The sequence below is a fragment of the Schistocerca nitens genome, chromosome 2 (assembly GCF_023898315.1).
Source record: "Schistocerca nitens isolate TAMUIC-IGC-003100 chromosome 2, iqSchNite1.1, whole genome shotgun sequence".
NCBI lineage: Eukaryota > Metazoa > Arthropoda > Insecta > Orthoptera > Acrididae > Schistocerca > Schistocerca nitens.
In genome coordinates this window covers 37,877,491-37,903,377 of record NC_064615.1, presented here as the reverse complement: position 1 = coordinate 37,903,377, position 25,887 = coordinate 37,877,491, and the positions used below count along the sequence as shown (strand labels likewise).

General features: G+C 44.1%; 1 protein-coding gene across 1 annotated transcript in view; it reads left to right on the top strand.

Annotated features, from left to right (window-relative positions):
• LOC126235709 (uncharacterized) overlaps nucleotides 1–25,887 on the top strand; it is a 233,384-nt gene that overhangs the window by 60,050 nt on the left and 147,447 nt on the right. Inside the window, exon 2 of the mRNA XM_049944470.1 lies at nucleotides 19,078–19,142. The gene's annotated coding sequence lies outside the window, so the exon portion shown is untranslated. The remainder of the gene's footprint in view (nucleotides 1–19,077; nucleotides 19,143–25,887) is intronic.

Sequence of the window (25,887 nt, the reverse complement as noted above, 5' to 3'; positions counted from 1 at the left end):
TACAGAACCAGCTCCTCCCTGCTGAGTACAAGAGCCACGCCTCTGTCCGCCATACGTCGCACGGGCTAGGGTTAGGTTGGGCAAACGTCCACCGCCATTTGTAAATCAGAGCTTGGAAACAGGTTGCCTAGATTTATCAGTTGGTATGCTCTGACGATCGAGTACAAGTAAGTCGAAAATCGATTTTCCAGTCTTTAGGTAATGATCCTTCTACGAGCGAGCTGTTCTATATGACTGCTAAGTATGGAGTTACTGTATCAACATACTCTGAAACGAACCTGACTTGTATACAATTTGGAGGCCCAGCCATTATGAAGTGATTTAAGCTGCTTCGCTGCACCGAGGATATCTACTTCTAAGTTGCTCATGTTGGTAGTTGTTCTACATTCGAATTCTGGAATATTTACTTCGACTTCTTTGGTGAAGGAATTTTGGAAAACTGTATTTAATAACTCTAATCCGTGACATCACAATTGTTACCGCGCAGTGAATGTATTGATTCCGTCTTTCCACTGATATACTTCACGTACGACCAGCATCTCTTTGGATTTTCTGCCAGATTACGAGACAGAATTTCGTTGTGGAAACTATTAAACGCCCTTCGCATTGAAGTTCGCGCTGTGTATTTGTGGCTAAGATTATATGAATGTGACGAACTGTGTAATTATGGATGATAGCGTCACGGACAGTGCATAAAGTGTAAAAACGAGCGATGTCTACGTCATGTACTTTGAAAGAGAGGACATGTCAACAACGGTCGTATACTGGCGTCTTGTGGTTTGTTAATCACCACGGGGTTAATGATACCGCTGTGCCGGAACTTTATTTGCGTTTCGCCGGAGAAGATTAACCGGCGGAACTGCCTGTATCCTGCTCTCATCATCGTAACCCGCCGACATCGTTCAGCCCAACGCAACGCTTCGTATGCAACAAAAAGTTAAGGGATTTCGCCGAACGCTATCCACTGACCTAGAAACTCTATTAAAAGTACAAGAATTACAGACTCTATTTAAATAAATTCTTTGTTTAGTTTACGTTTGCTTTCTGCTAACGAAAATAAAATTACAATCAGTGAATTAAAAGTTGCCTGGAAGTAATTGTTGAACACCAGTAAATATAAACTTCTTCCTCTCATTAGAGCTAATTCTACTTGCATGTCAAAATTATAGTAGTTATTTTATGTAGTTTTATGTATTGTTATGAGACTAGATATATGACAGTGACTAATAAGAGTACTTTGTCGCGAAATATGGCTTCGCGCGAAAATTACGGCGACCGCCATAATTGCTTGCGTTCTGACCAATAACTTAAAAGCTGCTATTCCCGTATTGGTGCATTTCGTGACCTGAGCGGGAATTATAAATGTCAGCTATCAAATCACGTAGGGACTGTTTAGCCAGTAATAAAAGTTTTTGGTATTGTATTGCTACGAGTCGTAGTATTAAGAGACACTGGTTATACTCACAAGTGGGTAGATGTATGGTGAAACCCCCCAGTGTTCATGCGATTATTAGCAGTATTGTGTGTGATTCACGAAATTTTGTCACTTTTTCTAATTCATTTCAGATATTGTCTTAGATGTGTTTGAAGTTTCGGAGAATATATACACAATTTTGTCGGTTCAGGTTAATTTCAGAGCAGTTTCACGTGAATATTAGAGTTTTCAGTTCATAAACAAAGTGGGATCGTGACCAATTGAGAAGTATAACAAAGAGTGTGGTTTTCCAACTAGAATTTTGGATGACTTCACAGTTCAGATTTTGATAATTATTTTTCCTGTGGGTTGAGGTCATCACACACTCTACTGGTCGACGTCACAGGCTACGTCTTGCTGCATCAATAGTGCCCCCATCATCATCCACGTACCGCTTGCCGCGGAGTGAACCCTTCATTGAAAGAAACAGATGTAAGTCGGATCCGGGCTGTAGACTATATGAGGAAGAACAGTCCAATCAAGTTCTGTGAGCTCCTCTCGGGAGCGCAGACTTCTGTGGGGCCTTGAGTTGGCATGGAGAAGGAGACGTTCGTTTGCGTTCTTGTGGCGACGTACATGCTGGAAGCACAATACACTTCAGAGCAGATCGTTGTACCGTGAGGGAGGACATCAAACAGGATAACCACTTCAGAGGCCCTCAAGACGGTCGCCATCACTTTACCTGCTGAGGATGCGGCTCAGAAGTTTTTCTTCGGAGGAGAGGTCGTGTGGCTCCACTCCATGGATTGCAGTTTTGTTTCCGATTCGAAGCGGTTAGCCCATGTTTCATTGCCTGTAACGATGTTCGACAAAAATGGCCACGATCAGCCATGCAGCGCTCAAGCAATTCCCTTAGATGGTGCTTCGTCGCTCTTTGTGGTCTTCTGTTACGCGGGTGAGGAATCCAGCGGATACAGAGCTTTGAGTACCCCAACTGACGGACGAGTGCATCAGCGCTACCAACAAAGACGTCCACTTGAGCAGGGAGGTCTTTCATTGCGATTCGTCGATTACCTCCGCACGTTCCAAAATTGTGGGAGTGACAGCTTTGTACGGCCTGCCGGCACGAGCGAGATCGGACGGGTCTCTGCACCGTTGTTGCCATGATGGCAGACACTTCGCACAGCCATTCACCGTGCATCAGTTTATCGCCAAGTCTCCGTAGACATTCTGCAAGCGCACGTGAATACCTGCGATGCTCTGGTTTTCTGCCAAAAGAAACTTAATGACAGTTTTCTGCCTGGGACGCACCACCGTTAAAGACGACACTCTGAAGGCTACAATAGTATATAATCAGTGGAAGTACGTTGGACAAGGTGAATTGACTCATAAGGTTCTACGTCGAAATATACACTACTTGCCCATTAAAATTGCTACACCACGAAGATTACCTGCTCCAGACGCGAAATTTAACCGACAGGAAGAAGATGCTGTAATATACAAATGATTAGCTTTTCAGAGCATTCACACAAGGCTGGCGCCGGTGGCGACACCTACAACGTGCTGACATGAGAAAAGTTTCCAACCGATTTCTCATATACAAACAACAGTTGACCGGCGTTGTCTGGTGAAACGTTGTTGTGATGCCTCGTGTAAGGAGGAGAAATGCGTACCATCACGTTTACGACTTTTATAAAGGTCGGATTTTAGCCTATCGCGATTCCGGTTTATCGTATCGCGATATTGCTGCTCGCGTTGCTCGAGATCCAGTGACTGTTAGCACAATAGGGAATCGGTGGGTTCATGAGGGTAATACGGAACGCCGTGCTGGATCCCAACGGCCTCGTATCACTAGCAGTCGAGATGACAGGCATCTTATCCGCATGGCTGTAACGGATCGTGCAGCCACGTCTGGATCCCCGAGTCAACAGATGGGGACGTTTGCAAGACAACAACCATCTGCACGAACATTTCGACGACGTTTGCAGCAGCATGGACTATCAGCTCGGAGACTATGACTGCGGTTACCCTTGACGCTGCATCACAGACAGGAGCGCCTGCGATGGTGTACTCAACGACGAACCTGGGTGCACGAATGGCAAAACGTAATTTTTTCTGATGAATCCAGGTTCTGTTTACAGCATCATGATGGTCGCATCCGTGTTTGGCGACATCGCGGTGAACGCAGATTGGAAGCGTGTATTCGTCATCGCCATACTGGCGTATACCCGACCTGATAGCATGGGGTGCGATTGGTTACACGTCTCGGTCATTTCTTGTCCGCACTGACGGCACTTTTAACACTGGACGTTACGTTTCAGATGTGTTACGACCCGTGACTCTACCATTCATTCGATCTCTGAGAAACTCTACATTTCAGCAGCATAATGCACGGCCGCATGTTGCAGGTCCTGTACGGGCCTTTCTGGATACAGAAAATGTTCGAATGCTGCCCTGGTCAGCGGATTCTATAGATCTCTCACCAATTGAAAAGTCTGGTCAATGGTGACCGAGCAAGTGGCTCTTCACAATACGCCAGTCACTACTCTTGATGAACTGTGGTATCGTGTTGAAGTTGCATGGGCAGCTGTACCTGTACACGCCTCCAAGCTCTATTTGACTCAATGCCCAGGCGTATCAAGGCCGTTATTACGGCCAGAGGTGGTTGTTCTGGGTACAGTTTTTTCAGGATCTATGCACCCAAATTGCGTGAAAATGTAATCACATGTCAGTCACACTGGACTCGCATTCGGGAGGACGACGGTTGAATCCCGTGTCCGGCCATCCTGATTTAGGTTTTCAGTGATTTCCCTAAATCGCTCCAGCCAAATGCCGGGATGGTTCCTTTGAAAGGGCATGGCCGACTTCCTTCCCCGTCCTTCCCTAATCCGATGAGACCGATGACGTCGCAGCTTGGTCTCTTTCCTCAAAAAACAACAACAACAACATGTCAGTTCTAGTATAATATATTTGTCCAATGAATATCTACATCTACATCTACATCCATACCCCGCAAGCCACCTGACGGTGTGTGGCGGAGGGTACCTTGAGTACCTCTATCGGTTCTCCCTTCTATTCCAGTCTCGTATTGTTCTCGGAAAGAAGGATTGTCGGTATACTTCTGTGTGGGCTCTAATCTCTCTGATTTTATCCTCATGGTCTCTTCGCGAGATATACGTAGGAGGGAGCAATATACTGCTGGACTCCTCGCTGAAGGTATGTTTTCGAAACTTCAACAAAAGCCCGCACCGAGGTAGTGAGCGTCTGTCTTGCAGAGTCTTCCACTGGAGTTTATCTATCATCTCCGTAACGCTTTCGCGATTACTAAATGATCCTGTAACGAAGCGCGCTGCTCTCCGTTGGATGTTCTCTATCTCTTGTATGAACCCTATCTGGTACGGATCCCACACTGCTGAGCAGTATTCAAGCAGTGGGCGAACAAGCGGACTGTAACCTACTTCCTTTGTTTTCGGATTGCATTTCCGTAGGATTCTTCCAATGAATCTCAGTCTGGCATGTGCTTTACCGACGATCAACTTTATATGATCATTCCATTTTAAATCACTCCTAATGCTTACTCCCAGATAATTTATGGAATTAACTGCTTCCAGTTGCTGACCTGCTATATTGTAGCTAAATGATAAGGGATCTTTCTTTCTATGTATTCGCAGCACATTACATTTGTCTACATTGAGATTCAATTGCCATTCCATGCACCATGCGTCAATTCGCTGCAGATCCTCCTGCATTTCAGTACAATTTTCCATTGTTACAACCTCTCGATATACTACAGCATCATCCGCAAAAAGCCCCAGTGAACTTCCGATGTTATCCACAAGATCATTTCTGTATATTGTGAATAGCGACGGTCCTACAACACTCCCCTGCGGCACACCTGAAATCATTCTTACTTCGGAAAACTTCTCTCCATTGAGAATGACATGCTGCGTTCTGTTATCTAGGAATTCTCTAATCCAATCACACAGTTGGTCTGATAGTCCATATGCTCTTACTTTGTTCATTAAACGACTGTGGGGAACTGTATCGAACGCCTTGCGGAAGTCAAGAAACACGGCATCTACCTGTAAACTCGTGTCTGTGGCCCTCTGAATCTCGTGGACGAATAGCGCGAGCTGGGTTTCACACGACCGTCTTGTCATCTCCATTCCTTCTTGGTGCAGCAATTTTAATGGCAGTAGTGTACTTAAACGTTGACCCTAATACGCAGCTTTTTATTTCCATTCCCTCGTGATGATAAGTGACACAGAGAGATGGAATGAATGTGCAGCTGCCCAAGAACGCAGCGACTGGCTGCGATGTGGCCACCTCGCTGGTCAGGGCAGGAGCCGCCGCGCGCCGACCGCCTTCGCCGCGGCCGGGCCTTGCCCACGCCGGACGCCGTGATCCAGGCCGCGGCGCGCGGCGTGCCAGCGCCGTGACGTCACGCGGCGGCGCGGCCTTGGCGCGTCTGCGCACACGCGACTCTGCCCATCTGGCGCGCGCAGTCGGCGCTGGCGGCGTATGGCACTCGCGCTACAGCCGGAAATGGCAGTGGCAACGGCGCAGCGTAGCGCTGCGAAGTTGTTCCAGAGCACCTTATAATTCTTTTATTGTGCTACAGCTCACCTCTTAGGGAAACTGGAGCAGATACAATGGGTGCGAGGGAGAAAATCTGTCCTCTACCAGAACAGCAATGTATTCTGTTCAAAAAGGAGCGTCCCCCTACCACATGAGAGGCTGCCGTACTTGTAGAACGGTTTCACAAAGGCGGCCGTGTGGGCAGTGCTGCAAAATACGCTCAGCAGAACGTTACTCACACGTGAGTTGGATCCTAAACCCTTTCTTATTCTCGTGGGAAGGATGAATTCGTTCCAAATGAATTATAAATGCTACGAGCAAAATACACGACAAGGAAATAATTTTCTTGTAAAGGAAGAAGGAATATTCCGACCAGGGCGAGACATTTAGGGAAGGATTGCCAGCTCCGATGGGGGAAGGATGGCGAAGGAAATGGACCGTGCCATTTGAAATGAACTATCCCGGCAATCTCCTTAAGCTATTTAGGGAACCACGGAGAGCATAAACCTGGTAGCCGGACGGGGTGGTCCTCCCGAATGCACGACCAGTGTTTACTACCTTCCTCGGTAATTTTCATGTAGAATTTGATCCTTGGCTAGTGTACAGTGTGGAGGTACGTACTCTGGTGCAAAGGTATTTAACACACCCTCATCTAATATAAAGCAAGTAACTGGGAATTGCTACCATACCGAAAGAAACTCAAATATTTTTCCTATTAGCCTCTCCTTCTACAAATTATCTGGTTGTTTAATTTCAGGGACTGACAGTTATCGTTGGCTGCTTTGCAAGTAACTATATTTACAAATTATCTGGTTGTTTAATTTCGAGGACTGACAGTTATCGTTGGCTGCTTTGCAAGTAACTATATTTGTTGTAAAGTAACATGACAAGTTGTTTGTGTATTGTTAATACAACGTCCCAGCAGACTCTCTCTCTCATATTAACATTTCAAAATATTAAGAATTACTTTCTTGAGAAAGTATACATACTAACACATCAAACAATATTTACAAGATGGTACTGGCAGGGTTTTTACCTTATTCTTTGTGTCTTATTTTCCTGCTAAGTACTGCGTAAATAAAGATCATCTCCGTAGCCAAGGTGAAAAAAAAAGGAGCGGGGAGTGGGAGGGGGGGTGGAAAGGTCAGTAACGTACGACTGTGCGGTGGCGCTCGACTCAGAGGTAAGTCGGTTCGAATCTTGCTAGTGGATGAAATTTTCAGAGCCAATATTTGGCCGGCAACGAGAGAAGAGGTGGTGGCGTTAAGGTTCCTGACCACCAGTCTTTGTGCCAGTGTCCGTTATTAAATTCCAGACCTCATCGCAGTGTCTCACGGAGTCAGTGTATGTTACAGTGTTGGCGGTAATCCGTCAGTCGGATAAAGACGTTATACTATGCGGTCCGCTTGATGCTGTTCCCGAGTAAGCTATATGCCGGCATCGAGTTTCACCATCTCTTTTTTCTCATGATCATCATCATCATCATCATACAACACAAACATAATGTCACACTACAGACTCACCTACAATCCACTCATGCACATGCGACACAATTCGCAGATACCCCCAACGAAATCGGTCAGCGTCCGCGGACGAAGAACACCATTTCCGACTGGCGGTTGACCCCAATCCATAGGATATCCTAAATAACATCTTTTTTGCGCGAAAGTTTACTTTTCTCATGCAATAGAGCTGATATTTTCATTACTGACACAATTGTCATTATGGCCCTCTGTTTTTTTACTCACATTCTTATTTATGAAATGTGTAATATTTTTCTTTGTCCAAATATTGCTATACCTAAATGCTGCTTTTTCTGTCTATTATGGGAGCTGTTTTTTTCTGTCTATTGTGGGAGAACGTCGTAGAAAAAATAAAAAATCCCTATGCAGTCTTCGCATGTGTACCAAAAACAGAGTTAACAATAAAACGAAGATTAACAAGAGATCAAAGATCAACATTCATTTAATACTAGTGAGCGCGGCGAAAATTAGTTAACTTTTAGATGTTAGCAGAGGGGGCTGTAACTCTTCTCTAGCGTCAAATTCAGTCGGTCGTCGTTTCCGTGGTTGCAAATTCTTCAGCGTGCACGGAATTTAGAACGCCACACTCGACGCGAACAACTGATAACTGACGTCACAGACCAACTTGCAACGGGGCTGGTGGCTAATTTATACACTGGCACGTGATGCGCCTATAACGAGTTGCCCTTGTGTAATAGGCCTTAGGAATAAAAGGCAGCGAGAGAGAATTATTGGCCGGATATGAAAGATGTCGAGCATATCGCAGCTACTTATTAGGGCTAAGCCTGGATACAATTCTCAGAGTTCTGTGTGTCCACTCGTTCTCACCAAGCCGACCTTAAACACATCAAAGTGGAAGAACATACACAGGTCGCAATGAAAACGAGATACGTAAATTCTTGCAAATTTGCTGTTGTGTAATGACTTGATGTTGACCACGGACATTGTAACTGGCACCGACAAGGACTGACCAAACCAGGCGTGCTCGAACAAATTTTGACTCCAAATTGTGGGCCTGTAGAACTTGCTGTACACGCTGTGATAAGGCAGCTGATGTTATGTTGTCGAAAGAACAGAAATCTAACGACCTTACACGTATCCCACTTTCAGGTTTGAAATATCTGACAATGAGAGGAGATAATTTAGTAGATTGCTGGTATCGATCGAAATGATTATAAAATTCACTTAATTAAAGCCTTCGGTAAGAAGCTCTTGGCACATTATTAACAATACATTCTGTGTTTGTCCTTGCACAGCTAAATTGATATCATAGACTTTCTTAATCATTTTCGATGTGCAGTCCATCACACAGCGTGATAGCCAAATGTTCCTTCTGCCGCAGCCAGTTTTATTTCTTCATTGCATGAGACAGAGAGAATTTGTAAAATTTACTCACAAAATTAAAAATGGAGTAGTTAATAACAAAAGTATAAGATTTCAATATTACAATATTCTGTTAACATACCTAATGTTGCAATAGGAAACAAAGTGCTCATTTTCGATGATGTTGCAGCAGCTGTTGAACACAGTTTATGTTGTGACTCTTGAAATTTTCCCGGCGTATCGAATATTCCACAAGATTTCGGGATTGCAGCCGGATCTCATCGACTTCTTTCCACGATATTTCGGCTGACGACCTTACAGCCATCTTCAGGCGAGTGTTTGACACTGGAGATTGCTGGTGCAAGTCGCTCTATTTATACGTAAAAGTGCCGCCGGCGCGCATGCGCAAGTTACCGTAGCATGTGCGCCACCTGTCGATTCCAAGGCCCTCTACAATATTACTGCATCTATGCAGCGCAAACGAATGCGTGAAAAAAGTAAAACATGCACGCAGATGTGTCCAAAACAATAAAATGCAAAATTTCAATATTAAAATTAAAATTACTTGTCGCTCGACATGTCAGAAGCCATAAAAAGTTTTCTTTTGGTTGAAATTAAAGAAATCAACGGCTCCCAGGCCTTATTCAATAAAAAGCCGCCATCACGGTTAATGAGATTTTCCGCTAAACGTATTTCCACGGATTCCTTCATAACTGAATCCCAGAAGGATCTCGATGGGGCCAAGATTTTCGTGGCCGAATAATCCATAGTATGTCCTGTGGAAATACAATGTTCGGCTATGGCCGACTTACTGGGCTGTAAAAGGCGAGTGTGGCGCTCATGTTCAACGCAGCGGTCGTGTACTGTGCGTGTGGTCTGACCAATGTAGGCTTTCCCACACTCGCAAGGTATTTTATAAATGCCAGCCTTCCGTAATCCCAGATCATCCTTGGCTGAGCCCAGAAGAGCACGAGTCTTTGTAGGTGGCCGGAAGATAGCTTTCACACGATGTTTCTTTAAAATTCTGCCTACTTTCGATGAAATGTTCCCGACATATGGGAGAAATGCTCTGGACTTAAACACCTCCTTTTCCTCTTGATCTTGTGGGTGGTCACGTTTTTTCCTCCTTAAAGCAGTACTGAAATATCGTCCAGAGAAGGATACTTTTCCTTGAGTTTAGATGAAAACATGTACTTGCGTTTAGGCATAATTTGAAGAAATGTTGTATCGCAGTAAGGAAGAGAAAGATTCTGTAAATACTGAAAGTGAATATAATACTGAAATGAACAAGAGCACACGCACTTCTTAAAACATTCATCACTCAACAGTCATTACTGAGCTGAGGTCGGCACAAGAGTGCACAGAAAATAAATAAGAGCTGTCGAAGAAACAAAACATGTGGTTAAATTTAAACCTTATCAGCTAAGTCATGCATTGTTGCTGTTTGAAAGTAAATATTAACATAGTTTAGTGCAATCGTGCTAGAGGAGGCTTCGATGGGGTGGAAGGAGGGAAGGCGATTGTTGACCATCGTAGTGTTGTGTGGAAGCTTGCAGGAACTTTAACGGAAACCTAACAAAAATAAATAAAGCGATAACCTAGAAAATAAGGTAATTCTACGGCGTATTTTAAGAATTACAGATCCCAACATTTTCAAACAATTATACACAACTTAAATATAAATCAGCGTTATTAATTTATGGCATCAAACGTATATACGAAATTTTAATATACGGGACATTTGTGCGTCCCGACAAAACTACGGGGACGCCAGACGCCGGGACCACAAAAGAGTACTGTCCCGTTTTTTACGGGACGTGTGGTAGTCTTACAACTGCACACTTCAACCCATCTTCCAGTACCGTATTTTCGACGGTTCGTGGTGACACTCTGACTGCACCCTACTCCAGCATTTCAGCTGTTGCCATCCGTCTGCTCGCCAGAGTCAGTCAAACAATCCTCCAGTCTTCCAGCGGTCTTTGTTAGGAGCTCCACCGGGAAAGTCCAGTAATGTCACATACATCCAATACCCGTCATGTGGATAAATCATTATTCATCTATAAGAGTGGCTTTTATCTGTAGCGAAAATTGACCTACACAAGGATAAAATTTTTGACAGTGTGTTCCATAGGAAATACTAGAGTATCAGTTTAATAACGTTAGTTTAAGGTCTTCATGGCATAACGTCTTCCATTTGAATCAGTTTATTTTCGCTATAGTTTTTTAATGTGTAGCTGGTGCCTCCCGAACCCATGATTCGTATTGTACAGTCTCGTGCGTCTCGCAAGCCGCTAGAAGAACCGTGTGTCTGACATTTCCTGTTTTGGTCCAGATTTAATAAGGGCTGGCTATTTACTTCAAACGTACGAATAAAAGTACAGGCTGAGCACAAAGTCTTGCCCTGATTATAAAAATTTATAACAGAATAACCGTTTGAGATTATAAGTTAAATTTTATGCCGTTACATAGGTTAGTGTTACTAGTTGTGACCAATAGATGGCGCTAGTGCTCCACAACACCAACGCGGTCTCTTAGGTCACGTTAGTTGCTGGCGAAATGGCGTCGAAGCAGGAGAAAGCGCAATGTGTGCTTTGGTTTCACGAAACGAAATCGCCCATCAGTGTTCAGCGTAAATTTCGGGCTTCTTATGGACGCAGCCCTCCTGACGTTAAACCAATAAAGCGATGGTACGCAAACTTTAACGAAACAGGCAGCGTTGAAGATCGTCCTCGAAGTGGCAGGTCTCATGTGAGTGATGCAACTGTTGATCGTGTTCGGAAATCGTTTCACCGGAGTCCGTCTAAATCAACTCGTCAAGCATCACGTGAATTTCAAATACCGCAAGCAAGTGTGGTGAAGATTCTTCATGAAAGGCTTAGGTTGCATGCTTACAAAGTGCAAATTGTGCAGGCCTTTCAACCGAATAATTTGCTCACACTTGCTGAATTTCCACCTGAGATTCTCAACAGGATTGATGACGCTAACGATTGCTTAAATCGCATATGCTTTACCGATGAATCCACCTTTCATGTCAGTGGTATGGTAAATAGGCATAGTGTCCGCACATGGGGTTCAGAGTCTCCACATGCTACTGTTCAATTACAGCGAGACAGCGAAAAATCGAATGTTTGGTGCGGCCTCTTGCATAACAAGGTTTTTGGACCGCTTTTCTGCGCGGAAAAATCCATTACCACTAACATTTACTTAGACGTTTTGCAACAGTTCATTGCCCTACAGTTAGAAGAATATCAACCATGGATAATTTTACAGCAAGATGGAGCTACCCCCCACTGGACTTTGATAGTGCGCGATTTCCTGGATGAAACATTGCCGGATCGGTGGATTGGAAAGAACGGTCCAACACCCTGGCCAACCCGCTCTCCAGACATTACGCCCCTTGAATCTTTTTCTGGGGCTATATCAAGGACAGAGTCTTCGTCACACCAGTTGCTGACGTCGACGAACTGAAGGCTAGGATACAAGCTGCTGTGGGTACTGTGACAGAACACGAAACACCTGGCAGGAACTGGAATACCGCCTCGACACTCACCGAGCTACCAAGGTTCACTAACGTAAGTGGTATTAAAAAAAACCTATGTAACGGTATCAAATGTAAATTATTATGTCAAACGGTTATTCTGTAACAAATTGTTATAATCAGGGCAAGACTTTGTGCTCACCCTGTAGAACATTAGTTACTTTGTTCGTGAATTGTACTCCAGAAGTTCCTGGTGCAACTTTGATGCTTTAGACGGGACAAGTGAAACTTCGTGCTAAATATTTTCACAATCGTGTCTGTTGTGACTTCTGTACCGGGAGGATGAAGGGAGGTATACATACTGCTACAAAACATTTAGACGAAAAACTCTGCAGACTGATTGTGGGAAGGACTAACAGTACAGCAAACAAAGCGGTGTCAATGCTTCCTTATATACGAGGAACATCTTAGTAAACACGTTTTACATAACGCTACACATCGTGACTTAACTTATTGCTTGAAAAACAAAAGATAATAGTTAATGGAAGGAACTTCGCCTGCTGCATATCGTTATGATGCTTATAGTGCAACAAAAGTAATTACTGTGTTACACTGTCCAAGAAGTAAACGCTTCTCTTGGCTTTCAGTTAAGGCACCTAAAAGTATGGGCTTATACCGCTAATGAAAGGATATTTGTATGACCTACAATGGGAGCATAGTTTCTATAACTATACAACAGCAGTTACTGTGTCATTTCGGTCCATTTCACGTAGTTAAGTCGATTAGTTCCACTTAAGAGTTGTCTTCTGCTCATGTCGTAACAATTACGAGAGAAAATATTCCTCACTTAACGACCTTGACGTGAAACGGACGTAGAACATTCGACCATTAGTCGCTCCCGGTTCATCTGAACCAATTGAACTCATCCTCACTCCATTTGCAGTCATCTTCACGACGTATTCTTCGTTAGTTTTCGCGAGAGATAAAAAGTTTTGCCCTTCTAAAAGTACTTGTGAAGAGTTCCATCTTAAACTTTTGAAACAGTTCCTCAAAACTTCTTTAGAATTCATAAAAAATAATTAACTTCGAAGTACCTAATTGTCCTTAGTTCTTTCAGTACGCGGCTCCCGAGATCAAAACAGCAGAAACGAACAAATGGAAGAAAAGGCGAAATGTTATCTAAAAATGTATGTGCGATGAGAAAAGTAGAAGCGTATAAGATCATGCAGACTGCAATTAAATCCTTCACTCACTTGGGAAGTTTGCACTGGAGACGAAGTTTGTATTACTTTTAATAAGAAATCATTTGCAAGTTAGATAGATACTTCATTATGAAAGTTGTCACCTTGGTTACCAACTGACAATGCTATACGATGCGTTGTTGGTACACAGATGAAGTGTTTTTATTGCCTTCGTTCCCTTCCGTCCTCACGCCCATCACTACAGTTGTATTATGCCCCCTACAGATTTCTGTTCACAAAGCGTGAAACTACATTCTTGAAGTCCGAGTATCTTCTTCCGTTTAAAGAATCTAGTAGCAAATGGCTTATTGACATCGACGAGATATAGTGTCCATTCATTTCCAAATTTCATTTCGGAGTTTGGCGCATTTTAGGGTTCGTTCTTTCCACCCAAAACCCAGCGAACTGAGAATGGGGCAGATGGTTTCAAAATGGTTCAAATGGCTCTGAGCACTATGGCACTCAACTGCTGTGGTCATAAGTCCCCTAGAACTTAGAACTACTTAAACCTAACTAACCTAAGGACAGCACACAACACCCAGCCATCACGAGGCAGAGAAAATCCCTGACCCCGCTGGGAATCGAACCCGGGAACCCGGGCGTGGGAAGCGAGAACGCTACCGCACGACCACGACATGCGGGCACAGATGATTTCCCAGTAGGGTGTGTCCGAAGAGATTACCGATTTCGGTATTTACCTTGGTTGGTTGGTTTGGGGAAGGAGACCAGACAGCGAGGTCATCGGTCTCATCGGATTAGGGAAGGACGGGGAAGGAAGTCGGCCGTGCCCTTTGAAAGGAGCCATTCCGGCATTTGCCTGGAGCGATTTAGGGAAATCACGGAAAACCTAAATCAGGATGGCCGGACGCGGGATTGAACCGTCGTCCTCCCGAATGCGAGTCCAGTGTCTAACCACTGCGCCACCTCGCTCGGTATTTACCTTGCAACTGAAATCTTTTTCGGAACGGGGTGACTGGAACTATTTTGTGTGCGTGTGTGTGTGTGTGTGTGTGTGTGTGTGTGTGTGTGTGGAACAATACACTGATAAGACAAAACATTATGACCTCCACCCACCGCAACGTCGGATGCCGCCTGGTGTCGTCACAGTCACGTGACGCGGTAACAAAAGTATGCAAGCGGAGAAGACACGGAAGGGTGATCACCCTAGCGAAGATATGGGCTGCAAATCGGGAAATCCATTGAGATAAGCGACTTCGACAAAGGGCAGATTATTATCGATTAATAATAATAAAAAAGACCCGTAAACGAGTATCTTGAAGACGGTGAAACTGGTCGAATGTTCTCGTGCTACTGTCGTGAACATCTACGTAAAGAAGTAGAACGACAGTGAAACTACCACTAGGCGCAAAATGGTTGGACGTCCATGACTCTTCAAAGAAAATGGGGTTCGGAGGCTTGTCTGTTCTGTAAAGTAGGAGAGATAGTGATTTGTGGCATCTCTGCCGAAAGAACACGCAGCAGACCATCTCTACGTGTTCACTTGTTGACCAACGACATCGTCAGTATCGACTGCACTGGGCACAGGACAATCGGGACTCGATCGTCGATCAATCGAAACGTGTCAGCTCTCCGGGTGAATCACATTTTTGCTACACTAGGTCGATGGTCGTCTCCACAAGCAGTCATCGAGATGAACGGCGGCTCGAAACGTGCAGAGCGCCACGGAAGCAGGCTAGGGGGGGGGGGGGGGGCAGTATTATGATATGGGAGGCATTCTCCTGCCCTTGAATGGGCAGATGCAAACCACGTACATCCCGTCACACTTGATGTTTCCCCGCCGGCCGCTGTGGCGGAGCGGTTCTAGGCGCTTCAGTCCAGGACCACGCTACTGCTACGGTCGCAGATTCGAATCCTGCCTCGGGCATGGATGTGTGTAATGTCCTTAGGTTAGTTAGGCTTAAGTAGTTCTAAGTCTAGGGGACTGATGACCTCAGGTGTTAAGTCCCATAGTGCTCAGAGCCATTTGAACCATTTGATGTCTCCCCGAGGGTGATGTCATATTTCAGCAGTCTCCTAGGAGACAGAACCGTGCTACAGTGCTTTCAGGAGCGTTATATTAAACTTACCTTGACGACTGGGAACCAAATTCGCTTGATGTAAATCCTATGGAACCCATATGGTTAGCTATCTGGTGCCATCATCATGTACGCGAATCAGCGGCCCGGTATTTACGCGAATTACATGACCATTGCATGGACATCTAATGCGGCATACCTCCACAAACCTGCCAACCAACTGTCGGATGCCTGATACGCAAAATCAGTGATGTATGTTGTTCCAAAGACGGAGAAACAGGCTACTAAGCAGGTGTTATAATGTTTTGTGTCATCAGTGTATGTCGCAGACACAAGTATGCGGGCCTACAATGTGAATGTGTACTTTTTCTGTGTATGTAGGATTACTTTCTCGACAAGTGTTGCAGAGCATTGTTATATCTGATTTCCTGGTCGTGCTTGTGTGGTCATCCTGAGCCTATTAACTACGACAAACTCTTTCTGGGGGAAGGGGGTCTTTTTCAGCCTGAACTGACGGTCTGGTATTTGCCGAATCCTTCTAAATAGGTTGTGATCGTAAACTATACTGCTGGCGTACAGGGCGAGTAATCTCTTCATGATGGCCGGTGTTTCCAACGTAAAAATCCCTGAAAGTGTTGCCAAAGAGCAGCAGTTTACACATGCTTTATTAGTGGGAGCAGGAAATGGCCAACGGAAATACCTACATTCTACTCTTGGATCGGACTGTCGGGAAGTCCTCAATGCTAAATAATTTGGTGGAGTGCCTTGGAGGTCATGAAATCGAGGAGTCGGCGATCAGCGCTCATGGGGCTGAAATGGAGAGTCATGGGCGCCCTGGGGCGGAAATGGTCTTCTAAACTGGTGTCAGGACGGAAGTCTGGAGTTAGTGATCCTTCGTGATCTATGAGGTTGCATTTCCAGCACAGAAAGCCTATAAAGGATTCCAAAATGCGTCCCAGTGCCCGGACGTCGAGTCTGCTAAGCACGCCGGCCGGGGTTGCCGAGCGGTTCTAGGCGCTACAATCTGGAACCGCGCGACCGCTACGATCGCAGGTTCGAATCCTGCCTCGGGCATGGATGTGTGTGATGTCCTTAGGTTAGTTAGGGGACTGATGACCTCAGAAGTTAAGTTCCATAGTGCTCAGAGCCATTTTGAACCTGCTCAGCACGTTCCTGTTTTTCATGGCGAGTGCTGCCTATCAGAGGGCGTGAACTTTTCTTTTTCGGTAAAAACAGGCTACAGATCAGACCGTGTAGGCATTAGCTAACTGAGGGTGGTGTTGAAAAGAAGTTGGCTAAGGTTAATTGATGCTAATGAATTTCGTTTGTTTCCTTGGAAATTTGAGTATGGTGGTTTTCAGTGACCCTTTTTCCCCTATTAACTTTGACCGATATTCCTGTTTTGCTGTTGTAGTGACTCTCAGTAGCAGTTGCTGGTAGGCAGTTGGAGGCGATCTACCGAACTGTTAACGGTGAAGATAGTCGTGTCCAGTGGTCGGATCTAGAATCTTCTGTCATTATGGAAAGTAGTTGGATAACTACAGGGCTTTTGTATTATTGACTTCAGAGTTGTAAGAAGTTTAACCGTGCATCGCGCGTCAAAACGAGATTGGCGACCTATATTTAGAATAATCGGTACACTCCGATTAAAACTACTATGTGATTTACAGACTGCAGTGCCAGGGGGCAGTGTTGTCGGCGTACGGCCAGCCACGCTTTGCAAAGCGCTCCGTGTAACAAGCATGTTACAAGCAAAGCAGGCAGCACAGAGAGCAAATGAAGCTCGAGAAAAAAAACTACGATTGGCTCGCGGCTGTCCCGAACCACTCGATTCGCTGAAACCTGGATCATAAAGTAATTTTAATCGGAGTATACTGTTACATCTGTGGAGCAGTAGGTTGTGCAGTTTTTGTATCGCTAAGCGTACGGCGCCCACTGCGTGATTTGTGACTACCGCCGCAAATGGGACTTGGTGCAACGCTGCGGAAGCTCCGAGGAAAGGACGAAAGGAACGTTTCATTGCCTGCCACTGAATGCACGCTGCGTTCGAACAATAGAGATTATGTGTGCAGTGTTTAGAATAGGCTGACAGTCGTAAATGCCATTACACGCTTACCTACATGCGCACCCACGCCTTTGCTGTCGTTATGGTGCTTCTGCTGAGACATCGGTCGCCACCTGATGGTGAGACCTTCCGCCCTGTGTGCGACCTTCTGTCTTACAGCCTATCAACGCAATTTCTCGTGCACCAACAAAGTGCCAAACTCTTCACTAACCTTGCGCCTCACTACCCAGCAATGATCTAAGCGAGTAATTCGATAACGATTGTAGCTCAGGAAATGTGATGATACGTTTGGGCTATTAGATGACACACGTTTGTGATGTGTTCAACTAACGATGAAAAGTGCAATGACGAACTATCGCTAAAACGCGGACAGTTGCGTGCGTACACATGAAGAACGGTCCGCACTAGAATACAGGGGGCTCACCAGTAAAAAATCGAAGACTATGAGCAACACAAAAACAGGGAAAGCTCACTTACTGATTTCTAGGAGTGTCGTCGATTTTCATCAGCTTCTGACGGCTAGAAAAAAACTCTCTCTCAAAATAAATCCCTTTCACGGGGAGGCCACCCCTTTAATCGTTTTGTCATCTTAGTTTGACACAGAGGCCACGGCAGTGTACCGCTGAAGACATTCTGTACGTGGCCAACGACACTTACAAGTTGTTTTCCTTACAATACCCGCGCATTACATAAAAATGAATAATCAACTAACACAAAAAACTACCTATAAATTCAACCCCTGGGCAGTTTCTTGGCTAGTCTTACGGTAGTTTAGCGCTGTTAACACAAGATTTCCACTACAATGACGTTTATACTTTCTAGTTAACCACCAATAACTAACATCTCCAGATAATGTAACATCAAAAACCTCTCAGAAAGAGCATGGCAACACAATGTAGGTTGAAAACTCGTTATAGAGGTCAGCGAACATATCGGCACTTACAATCTGTGTTCAGTTTGGATTGCATAATTTATTTTCATTCTATACAATTAAAGAGTTTCGCCATCATCAGTTCTACACTACTATAAATCTTGACTTGATAAATTAAATTTATTGTTTTTATTTTTCAATTCTGACAATGGACTTAGCCGTAACGCGTGAACTATATAAGTAAATTTGCAAGTTGCTATCTACACTCAACATTGACTATAAATAGTGCAGCAATTTCTTAAAGCATCAGAGAATTATCATTTTCTCATAAGAATAGTGATAAACGTTTGAAATCAGCCGAAGATCATGTAGCAATAATCGGTTCAAATATGATACATGTAGTGTACTATATTGTTATTATTGTAAGTACTATTGTTATTGTGATTATTGTTATAGTTATTGTTATTAAAGTCTTTTATAGCAAGTAAATAATAAGCACAGATTATATAAGAGATAAAAACGTTTAACTTGTAATAAATTTGTTTTAGGACTTCGCTGTGCCACTGTAAGACATCGCCATCCCAACGCTCCCGATTGAATCGTTGATACCAAGGTATTTGCATCATACAACTGACTAATTATTTACTTCTCATTATGCTTTAAACTAAGGAGTTGGTTTTCAGCTGCGACTCCATTGTAGTTGCGTACTGACAGACAACTATCGGCAGCTGTAGCAACATTTATTTTCATTAAACCTTTCTGACTGTCCCACAAGTACACACCTCCCAGGAATATCTCCGAAATAAGACTGTTTACGAAAAGCAATGGCCATGTTCAACCCTAGTACCGTGCTATATGAATACCTTCACAGGCTCAGATCAATCATGGCTAACGCTGTAGTTAAGTGTTATAACGGATTTCTGAATTTCTTCGCATGTCTCTATATAAAATTTTACCAAAACGTCACCCGTAACGTTTGGTAAGCTGTATAGGATTATACACTGACCAGGTTTAAAGAGAGTACCACTGACCACCAAGTGTGATTTCCCTTTTGTTGGAAGTTGAAGTTTGATGAACGCATATTTCACGTTTCGTCGAAAACGCTAACGTCAGCTCTCAGAACAAAATAGATTCAAACTTTAAGACATCCAGCATGATAGCAGCGAGTACAATGGGGCTACAAAGGTAAACGTGCGTGACCTAATAAGTGCTGTTCCGTGTTTAGCACAACAGTCGCTTCGTGAATTCGTGCTGTGCCAAGGAAAACAGTATACAGCATGTTCGACGTATTAACTTACAGAAAACAGTGACGAGGTTTCTTCTCTGATAACCGTATGGCTCTGAAACAGACAAAACCATCGATTTGTATTTTTATCGTCCAAGTGGCGGATCATATTTGCATCAGTTTGCATCAGTTGGAGCTGGTGCTGCATCGTATTCCAAACATGTCACCTGTTTAAACCACAGAAATTTGAAATTTTGTGGCAAGGTCTTATGGGACCAAACTGCTCAGGTCATCCGTCCCTAAGCCTGCACACTACTTAATCTAACTTAAACTAACTTACGCTATGGACAACACACACACCCATGGCTGAGGGAGGACTCGAACCTCCGACGGGGAGAAACCGCATGGACCGTGACAAGGCGCCTAAAACCGGTCAGCTACCCAGCGCGGCTAAACCATAGCGGCATCACATCAAATCCTCAGAAACTTTGACATCAGCATTTTCAACTTATGCTTTCCAAATCACCCAGGCCACGTACTTCCGGACACGAGTTCCATCTTCAAAGCCAACAAGTTTTCCGTCCTTCAGAAAATTCTAAGTGTTACCGGAGTTGTTTTGGTATAACATGTATAGGTTCAAATGCCAGTCATAGTGTCATGCTATAGTTTAAATTTCTTGTACGGTCCGTGTATCGCATGCAAAAGCACTTTTTCTAAAATCGCCGTCTTCATCACCTTCACTTACATTATACAGGGTGATTCAAAAAGAAAGACCACATTTCAGTTGTTTGTTACAGAAAAACTATATAGGATAGAAACACATTGCGATTTCACTGGCTAGAGGAAGATTCAAAGTTCTTACACAACTGCGCTCTTGTTTGTTATAGCAACTTGCGACTACATCACTAGAGAAATCATTTAGTTTGCTGGAATTTGAGCGAAGTCAGTCTCTTGTTAAAGAACAAAGTGCTTTCCACTGTCGATTCAGCTGCCTCTGCATAAGCAGATTTATGACTGGCGCACAAAATTCTTGGAATTTGGTTGCATACGGAAAGGAAAGATCACTGGTCTGCCACGCACTTCTGATGAAAATGTCGAACGTATCCGAGATGCGTTCACACGGAGGCTTTGGAATTCGACAAGACGAGCAGGCCGGGAACTTCAACTTCGTTAAATAATGATGTGGCGTGTTCTAAATCGAAACATGCCTATGAAGCAACACCTGTATATGAAGCCTTACAAGTTGCAGTTACTACAGCAATTGCGTCCTGCTGACCATAACAGGAGGCACGAATTTTGCATTTTAAATCTCCAGGATAAGGAATAGGACAGTTTTTCCTAACGACTCATCTTTTCGGACGATCGACGTTTCATCTATCGGGTAAAGTAAACCGCCATAATTTAAGAATTTGGGGGTCACAAAGTCCTGGCGTCCTCGTCGAACATGAAAGAAGCACACCGAAACTGAATGTGTTTTGCACCCTTTGTGTTCACAAAGTTTATGAACCTTTCCTGTTGCGGAGGAAACTGACAAGAGTGTCATACCCAGACATGCTACAAAATTGGTTGTTTCCTCAACTTCACGAAGATTCCAACGATTTCATTTTTATGCATGACGACGCCCCGACTCATTTTCACTTTGAGGTGCGGCGTTATCTTAACAATAAGAGCCCACAATGCTGGATTGGAAGAAGTGGCAGCAAGATCTTGCTCATTGTTTTTGGTCTCCGAGGTCACACCTTGCGATTTTTTTATTGCGGTGGGGTGGAGGCGCAAGTAAAAGACAAAGTCTTTGTCGTGCCTATGACAGATATTCTTCGAGAGCTGACAAACCGAACTATTGAAGCTGTCGGTGCAGTAAACAGGGACCTGTTGATCTGTGAGTGGAGTGAAACGGGCTACCTTTTCGATGTTTCTCGAGCAACGCAAGGTGCTCATGTTGAATGTATGGTACAGTGCGTGCGCGAGGATAAAACTTTGAACTTTCCTTCATCCAGAGCCATGTGCAATGTGTTCTACCGTTCATAGTTTGTGTATCATAAACAACTGAAATCTGTTCTTTCTTTTTGAATCACCCTGTATTCTAATACTCTTATTTTCTGTACTGAACAAGGTTCGAAATACGCCCATTTTCAACAGTCATCACTGACAAAATAAAAGTGTGGCGTCTACATTAGCTTAGTTTCATCGTCTCATGCACCGATGAAACAAAATGTTATGATCACCTGCTTAATAGCACGTTGGTGCACTTTTGGACCGTAGTGCCGAAGACATACTGCTTGACATGTATCGATAAGTCGCTAGTAGGTTTCCGGAAGTATGTGAGACCACATGTCTGCGCTCAGGTCACGCAATGTCCGTAAATTAAGGGGCGGTGATCAGTGGGCACGAAACCGACGCCCGATGGCGTCCTTCATGTTTTCCAGCGGGTTCAGATCAGGCGAATTCGGTGACCAAGATATCAACGTGGGTCCAGTATCATGCTCCCCTAACTATTGTAGCACGATTTTGCTCTTGCGAGAAGGACTTTCAGCAAGGTAAAAGTTTCCACCGCCCACAGGGAAGACATCAAGCACGAGGGGATGTAGATGGCCATCCACAATTTGCATGGAGACCACAGTCCACCACAGCATATTAATGCTCGCACCGGCCAATGTCCATGACGCGGTGCACGTTACAAGCAGCTGTTCATCTGGATTTCGGCGTCTCCGGATACGATTATCGACCTGATGTAACAACAAATGCGGTTCATTTGATCAGGCGACACGTTTCCATTGATCCACGTAACAATCTCGTTTGATCCGCTGCCCACTGCAATCGTAATTGACAATGACGTTGGCTCAAAACAAAAATGGCTCTGAGCACTATGGGACTCAACTGCTGAGGTCATAAGTCCCCTAGAACTTAGAACTACTTAAACCTAACCAACCTAAGGACAACACACACATTCATGCCCGAGGCAGGATTCGAACCTGCGACCGTAGCGGGCTCAAAACAGAAACACGTAGGTATCATCTGGAGCGGATCCCCGTCTTGAACAACATGCGCTGAACGTTATGCTCCGATAGTCTAATGTCTGAACCAACACTGTAGTCTGTCGTTAGATCCACCACAGACCGCCGCCTATCCTACCCCAGCCTCCGATATCAACACACTGTGACAAGGCATGGAGGTCCAACACCCTCTACTCGTATACTGACCGCCCTTCATCCACTTTCCGTAGACGCTACGACAGTAGCATGCAAATGGCAAAAATGCCAAACGTTGTAAGCGCCAAGTCTCATATGTGTCAGGAGAACCGAAGCCAATGTATTTCTTTTTGTACATGACTTATTTGTATCCAAAATGTTGAGAAGGTATTCTGATACTACAGAATTATGCTGCTCACCCCATCGCTGCAGACGATAATCAGTTAGAAAATAAATTACTTATTACGAACGTTCTAAGTGTCATACAAGGAAACTGACTAGTATTAAGCGCCAATAAGAAAGCTTTTGTTCCAAGTGCCACTAATACTTGGGCGTAACGATTTATTAGTGATGATGTAAGTATGGAAATACAGCATTAATTTTCAAGTACGAGAGTCACTCCAAAAGAAATGCACACTATTTTTGTAAAAATACAGTTTTCATTCTGCATGTGTGAAAGTTTTACAGTGTGTAGATACATCCCTCCCGCTTGTTTCAAACTTAGTTCAACCCGTTCCCGTGAGTGGCGCCGTCACAGCATGTCTTCAAGATGGCTGCTACACTTGACGTACTGTCATAGAATTCCTGTGCTGTGAAAACGAGACAGTGGGAAACATTCACAAGAGGTTGAAAAAGGTGTATGGAGATGCTGCTGTCGATCGCAGTACAGTTAGTCGGTGGGCAAGCAGGTTACGTGATGAAAGCGGGCACGGCAGTATTGAGGATTGTCCTCGCAGCGGCAGGCCTCGTACTGCACACACTCCAGAAAATGTGCAGAGAGTTAAGGAGTCGGTGACTGCTGACAGAAGCATCACAATGAACGAATTGTCACGCTACGTTGGGATAGGGGAAGGAAGTGTTATCAGAATACTGAAAGTGTTGGCGTTAAAAAAATGTTTGTGCCAGGTGGGTTCCCAGGATGTTGACAGTGGCTCACAAAGAAACAAGAAAAACTGTATGCCGCGAACTTTTGGAACAGTACGAGAATGGTAGAGATGAATTTCTTGGAAGAATTGTGACAGGTGATGAAACATGGCTCCATCATTTTTCACCAGGGACGAAGAGGCAATCAATGGGGTGGCATCATGCAAATTCATCCAAGACAAAAATTCAAAACCACACCTCCTGCTGGAAAAGTTATGGCTACGGTGTTTTTCGATTCCAAAAGACTCTTGCTTGTGGACATCATGCCAGGTGGAACCACCATAAATTCTGTTGCATATGTGACGACACTGTAGAAACTTCAAGCTCGACTGAGTCGTGTTCGACCACATCGGCAAAAGCAGGATGTTTTGCTGTTGCACGACAATGCACGGCCACATGTCAGTCAAAAAACCATCGAAGCGATCACAAAACTCGGATGGACAACACTGAAACACCAGCCTTACAGTCCTGACCTGGCTCCGTGTGACTATCATCTCTTTGGGAAACTGAAAGACTCTCTTCGTGGAACAAGGTTTGTAGATGATGACTCCCTTGTGAACGCTGCCAAACAGTGGCTCCAACAGGTTGGTCCAGAATTTTACCGTGCGGGCATACAGGCGCTGGTTCCAAGATGGCGTAAGGCAGTTGAGAGGGATGGAAATGATGTGGAGAAATGAAAATATTGTTCCTAAAGAATGTATGTATGCACTGTCGCACTGTAAAACTTTCAGACATTTAGAATAAAAGCTGGATTTAAAAAAAAATAGTGTGCATGACCCTCGTACTAAAAATGTAGTCAACAAAAACCATTTCCCACATCATTTACAGGAGAAGAACGAAATTAAATTCGAGGAAAAAAGCCTCTCAGTACTGATTTCTTTTTGTTACACAACAGCGTTCTTCGGATCAGACGTTGCAAACTTTACTGTAGAACTCCCTGTGCTGTTGACGGAGAAATGGCAAAATCGTCAATAAGTCTTTTCTTTCGCAACTGGCAAACATGGCTGTTCTTTTCGCGTTTGAATACATTGACATTTTTCCATTCTTCTGTTTCAGAGAAAGATTTTTTAATGGCTCTTCGAGATAAATGTGTATGAGACATTTTGATCATACTGTCTTTGGGGATCTTAGACGCGTGCATTGATAACAATATTTCAGCAACATTTTTAATATCAAAGAAGTCAGTTGTATGCATTGGAATTACATGGAATGGACTCGTAACTTTTGCTAACTCAACAATCATGTGTAAACCTTGCGGAACGAAAATTTTAACGCGTTGGACTTGGAACTCCAGAGGGAAGCAATGCTTGACACAAAGATCATGAGTATCTAGTAATTAATGAATGTTTGGAACATTTTCTCTGTGATTTTGGCAGTTGCAACAACTCTAATGAAGTGCAGCCGAATACCGAGAACACAACTGCACTGAAAATGCATTTTGAGAAAAATGACACTTAAAAATGTTTGACATTGGCATTCGTCGTATATACGAGGAGCACTAAAAATCTGCGTACGTCCGAAACATGTTCGGTACGGAAAATAAAAGTACATACTGCGGCTGAAGGTGGTAAAGACAGATTTCCTTGAACATTAACGCATGGTTACCTACGCAACTGTGCCGCCACCTAATAAAATGAGCGCCACGTAAGGTTGACAGCGAAGCGAGATGCAGCGCGAGAGTAGGTTTCATCACTTCCGTAACGTCACTCCTGCGGTGACGTCGCTTCTCCCGAGGCGTCACTGCCGCTGTGTTTAGCTTTCACTGAAAATTCTGTCACAGCCGGCGTGCCCAAGAAGCGTCAGCGTCAGTGTAGGCAGTGACCGCATTCTCTGCCATCCGGTGACATTTTAGACGATGGCCGTCTGATGTAACCGCAAGATTGGGAAGCTACGAATAAAATTGTGTTACTTCAAATCTGAAAAATATCTATGTTTTACAGAGATTTTTTTCTATAGCATGCATTTATGGCAAGTATGTCCTAAGAAAATTGTATATCAACCTTTTGGTGAACGCAAAATTT